The sequence below is a fragment of the Theropithecus gelada genome, chromosome 7b (genome assembly GCF_003255815.1).
Source record: "Theropithecus gelada isolate Dixy chromosome 7b, Tgel_1.0, whole genome shotgun sequence".
Lineage (NCBI taxonomy): Eukaryota > Metazoa > Chordata > Mammalia > Primates > Cercopithecidae > Theropithecus > Theropithecus gelada.
The window spans coordinates 5,967,764-5,973,763 of NC_037675.1; positions in this window are offsets into that span (position 1 = coordinate 5,967,764).

The following is a 6,000-nucleotide window of genomic DNA, read 5'->3' on the forward strand; positions in this document are numbered from 1 at the left end:
TTTCCTACATGGAAGCAGACACTGGCTGGCTAGTGGCAGTAGGTGAGGCCCTGTTGTTCCCACCAAGGTGTCCCAGTCAATCAACCCAAGACTTGTCTGCTCTTGCCTGTAGGGTCACCTCCATTCTTTGTGGGTATGAAGCACCCTAAGTGCTGCACCTACCTTTTGGGGCAGGATATTCCAACCGTTTTCTGGACTATGGATTCAATTCAGTCCTGTCTGCTTTCACACCTTTGGGAATTTCTCTGATCCACTGAGAGTTCTCTTTCTTGCTTTTCAGTGAGGCTGTGTACATGTTCATGTATATGTCAATGTATATATATGTGTGTGTGGGTATATGCACTTATTCCTTACATACTTTCTTTCACTACTAGGGTTTGTAGTGTATGCTCATTACCCAAGAAACTGCCTTCTTTATAACATTCACAGTCAACAATCCATGGTCATAAAATCCATGAAAACGAAAATGGTATTTACATAGGACTCCCAGGCTGGAGGAGGAATCATAGCAAATTATTATGGGCAGAAGGGTAGGAGATCAACCAGTGAGGATTTTGTCCCAAAAGTTGAGGCTTCCTTTTTGCAAACCAAATCTCACATGGAACCTTGGTATTTAAACCTAAAAAGGGCAGGCATGTGGCTCATGCCTATAATCTCAGCACTTTGCGGGGCCGAGGCAGGAGGATGGCTTGAACTTGGGAGTTTGAGAACAACCTGGGCAACATGGTGAAACCCACCTCTACAAAAAATACACAAATTAGTTGGGCATGGTGGTGCACGTCTGTAGTCCCCACTACTCAGGAGACTGAGGTGGGAGGATCACCTGAGCCCAGGAAGTTGAAGCTGCAGTTAGCCATGCAGTCCAGCCACTGCACTCCAGCCTGGACAACAGAGGGACACCCTGTATCAACAAAACAAAACACAACACCAACTTAAAAGAGTGAAGCTGCTCTGGCAGAAGGGGCCTCACCCTGAGAGATCGCTTAGGAACATCTGGAGCTAAGAAGGTATTTCAAGTACGAGAACTGTCAATGGTGCTTTGGGGTCCTGTGAGAAAGGAATAGAGACTAGCGTTTGCCAAGGTGGAGGGCACTGGTGACCCACGTGGAGGTGTTGATGGAAGGAGGTGGTGATGAGGCTGAATTAAATAATTAAAAGGAATGAGTATTTTTGGTCAGGCATGGTGGCTCATGCCTGTAATCCCAGCACTTCGGGAGGCCAAGGTGGGCAGATCACTTGAGGTCAGGATTTGAGACCAGCTTGGCAAACATGGTGAAACCCCATCTCTACTAAAAATACAAAAATTAGCCAGTCCTGGTGGTGGGGACCTGTAATCCCAGCTACTTGGGAGGCTGAGGCAAGAGAATCACTTGAACCCAGGAGGTGGAGGCTTCAGTGAGCCGAGATCACGCCATTGTACTCCAGCCTGGGCGACAGAGGGAAACTCTGTCTCAAAACCAGCAAACAAACAAAAACAACAACAAAAAAAATTAGCTGAGCTTGGTGGTGGGAACCTGTAATCCCAGCTACTTGGGAGACTGAGGCAGGAGAATTGCTTGAACCCGGGAGGCAGAGGTTGCAGTGAGCTGAGATCGTGCCACTGCACTCCAGCCTGGGTGACAGAGCGAGACTCCGTCTCAAAAAAGAAAGAAAAAAAGAATGGGTATCTTTTACGTCTTCATGATATAGTTCTAATTGTTCCTCAAGACCTGGGTCCCAAATCTGAGGGAAACACTGGTTGATCCCTGTCCACTGACTCCCATCTTCCCCCCAGCCCTGAGATGCCAGGTACCCTCCTGGACACAGCCCAGGCCCACTCTGAATTTGTGGCAGCTCTAAATATATAAATGAAATCAGGCACATACTGAGCAGAAGACTCTTGGGGCAGCCTTAGCTCCTACTCAAACCCGAATGGGATGCTGGGGTTGTCCCTAAGGTCAGCAGGGCTTGGGCCTTAGCTCAAGGACCCCGTCTGATAAGAAAACTCAGTGGCTTTCTGAGGAAGGAGCCACAGGGTTGGGATCCCGTGAGCCGGCTCTGACTGTGTGCTCGCGCTGCCCCCTGCTGGCCGTGCCCTGACACTGCCTCTCCAGGGACAAACTGGGTAGGAGGGTTGTTAGCTGGGTGGGCTGCGCCAGACCTTGCCCGAGGTGGTTCCACTTTTGGGAAAACGTGTTTGAAGACCACCAATGTTAAAATCTGACGTGCTCAGCCTCACAAAATCCCAGCTGCCTATGTGTGTGATTCCTACAAATGGCCCCCACATTGTTGGAGAGAGACAATAAAATACTCTTGAAGGCCACCAGCTATGGGAAGGGGAACGACAAAATATGAATTTTATGACAACCATTTGGTGCCCATAACAACTTCCTTTCTGGCGACATCTGTTTTTTTTGTTTGTTTGTTTTTGTTTCTTTCTTTCTTTCTTTCTTTTTTTTTTTTTTTGAGACGGAGTTTTGCTCTTGTTGCCCAGGCTGGAGTGCAATGGTGAGATCTCAGCTTACCACAACCTCCATCTCCTGGGTTCAAGCGATTCTCCTGCCTCAGTCTCCCAAATAGCTGGAATTACAGGCATGCGCCACCATGCCCAGCTAATTTTGTATTTTTAGTAGAGACAGGGTTTCTCCGTGTTGGTCAGGCTGGTCTCAAACTCCTGACCTTAGGTGATCCTCCCGCCTCAGCCTCCCAAAGTGCTGGGATTACTGGCATGAGCCACCACGCCCAACCCTTTCTGGGGACATCTGGGATGAGGCAGAGCTGCCTCATCAAAGTAATTTGAGAGTTGGAAGGCTGCAGTGATGCATTTCTGCCATGCTAATTTGGTCGTTGGGAGAATGCAGACAGCAGAGTCTGGAGGCAATTTCAGCTGTGGGTGGAGGTCTCAGGAAGGAAACTGGTGCCAGCTTCAGAGAGCCTCTCAATGAGATTGGCCACTGCCTCGGGTTTACCCAGGGGAAAGTGGAGGAGTTTAGTGCTGCCTGGGGGCATGGCAAAGCCTTACTGGAAGAAGCATACCTTTCTCTTAATTCAAGCTAGCAGGGAAAGAGGTGAAGTGGACCACTGTTGATCCTACTTTTTTTTTTTTTTTTTTGAGATGGAGTCTCACTCTGTCACCCAGGCTGGAGTGCAGTGGTGTGATCTTGGCTCACTGCAACCTCTGCCTCCCAGCTTAAAGCGATTCTCCTGCCTCAGCCTCCCGAGTAGCTCAGATTACAGGTGCATGCCACCACACCTGGCCAATTTTTGTATTTTTATTTTTATTTTTATTTTTTATTTTATTTTATTTTATTTTATTTTATTTTTTTTTTTTTGAGACGGAGTCTTACTCTGTCGCCCAGGCTGGAGTGTAGTGGCTGGATCTCAGCTCACTGCAAGCTCCGCCTCCCGGGTTTACGCCATTCTCCTGCCTCAGCCTCCCGAGTAGCTGGGACTACAGGCGCCCACCACCTCGCCCGGCTAGTTTTTTGTATTTTTTAGTAGAGACGGGGTTTCACTGTGTTAGCCAGGATGGTCTCGATCTCCTGACCTCGTGATCCGCCCGTCTCGGCCTCCCAAAGTGCTGGGATTACAGGCTTGAGCCACCGCGCCCGGCCGGAATTTTTGTATTTTTAGTAGAGGCGGGGTTTCACCATGTTGGCCAGGCTGGTCTCGAGCTCCTGACCTCAGGTGATCCATCCTCCTCAGTCTCCCAAAGTGCTGGGATTACAGGTGTGAGCCACCATGCCTGGCCTCTGATCCCACTTTCTGTTGGGGGCTTGGCTCTGGAGTTTAGGAAGCTCAGAAGTGTCAGATCTGGAAGCCTGTGGGATCTCCTGGAGCCTGACTATTCAAAGGGTGGTCCAAGGAGGGCTGGACCTTAGAGCTCCCAAGCTCCAAGGCCATATCTCAGACATGCTGCATCAGAATCTGCATTTTTAACAAGACCCCCAGGGGACTGCACATTAAACAACCAATCAGGCCAGGCACAGTGCCTCACACCTGTAAGCCCAACACTTTGGGAGGCTGAGGCAGGAGGATTGCTTGAAGCCAGGAGTTCAATACCAGCCTGAGCAACACAGCAAGACTCTGTTCCTATAAAAAAAAAATCAGCCAAATGCAGTGTAGTTTTAGCTACTAGAGGCTGAGGCAGGAGGATCTCAAGTCTGGGAGTTCAAAGCTGCCTGAGCCATGATCACACTACTGCTCTCCTATTAATGGGCAACAGAGTGAGACCCTGAGAGAGGAGGGAGAGAGAGAGAGAGAGAGAGAGAGAGAGAAGGCAATCAATGCTTACAAAACAGTGGTTGTCTACCTCCCTGCAGGTGTCTGAAATGTGCACTGCCTAAACCCTGTATGTTGACATATGGAGGTGAGGATATGGAAGAACCCACTCTAGTAAGTATTCATATCTGTGGGTTTAAAGGCAAACTTTGCACGTGAGCAGAGAACAGAGAAGAAGGCTGCAGGAGCCCTGTGGGAAGACCGCAGCTGATAGGCTAAATGTCCCAGAACTTTTTCCGCTGTGGGGCTGTGCCCGGAAGTTGCCTTGCCAGTAGGCAGGACACATAGTACACCTTGATTTCTCAAGGTGGCCACATATGAAGAAGGAAGAGACAAAGATAAGGGTTTGAAGGTGCACACAACGTGGCTCTTCAGCACTTCTGAGCCCAGGAATGTTTTTGGAAACTATAACCAGGCCGGGCTCCACTTTCCTTGAAGTCCATCAGTTAGATACCTTGGTGTGGAGCTGGACCACGTCAGACACTTTTCTAGTAGTTTCTACCTTGGAGATGACGTATGAGTGGCAACCAAACAGATAAAGCCAAAACCACTGTCCAAAGTAACAACGGCACTCTGAAAAATATCATCTGAACCTCTCAATTATCCTGAGGTAGGCATTTTTAGTATAATTATTCCCATAGGAAAATAAATAAATAAACAAATAAATAAATAAATAAAGGTTAAATTCTGCTTAGGATCAAAGAGCTAGAAATGACAAGGATGGGACCCTGACCCAGCACCTCTGGCTCCAAATCTCTTTGGCTCTGTTACCACTCATGCTTTGTCTCCAATGTTTGTTTTATTTATTTCTGGGGGTGGGAGAGGTGCAGGTAGGAGAAGGGAGAAGAAACAATGAAATGAGAATTTCATATATTTCAGGTTAATTTCACCAACTATCATCAGATGATGAGGAAATGACTTTAAGAGGAAACCGGCCGGGCGCGGTGGCTCAAGCCTGTAATCCCAGCACTTCGGGAGGCCGAGACGGGCGGATCACAAGGTCCGGAGATCGAGACCATCCTGGCTAACATGGTGAAACCCCGTCTCTACTAAAAAATACAAAAAACTAGCCGGGCGCCGTGGTGGGCGCCTGTAGTCCCAGCTACTCGGGAGGCTGAGGCAGGAAAATGGCGTAAACCCGGGACGCGGAGCTTGCAGTGAGCTGAGATCCGGCCACTGCACTCCAGCCTGGGCGACAGAGCGAGACTCCGTCTCAAAAAAAAAAAAAAAAAAAGAGGAAACCAGTCGTTAGTAGAGATGCTGGGGTAAATGTGGTAGGCAGCATGAATCAAAAGGAAGGTGTGGGTGACACAAAGCCACATGGAGAGAGGTGTTTAATTTAGCCCCTTTGGGGAGGGGTTCACCAGTCCGAGGCCAAATTGCCTGTCATGTCTTTCAACCACTCCCATACAGGGCAGCACTTTCATGGAACTCCCTCTAAAGATACCCAAGAGAGAAGTGAGGAGGGGAGGCTGTCATATGAAGGGCCATCCAGTTAGGTGTTTTATCTTCACCAAGGGAAAGTACTCCCCATAGGACTAGAGCAGAGAGGCCTGTTAATGAAAGGTAAAATAAAAAATAGCATGACTGGGGCAGTGAGTGAGGTGTCACTGAGCACAAATGCTGTACGGCTGCCTCAGGAGAGGGCAGCTGTGTGCTACTGGTCCTGCCTGACCACACTGGCATGCAGCTGGCACTGACCGGCCTAATGCCCTGGACCTGAAATCTCTTCCATGTAGT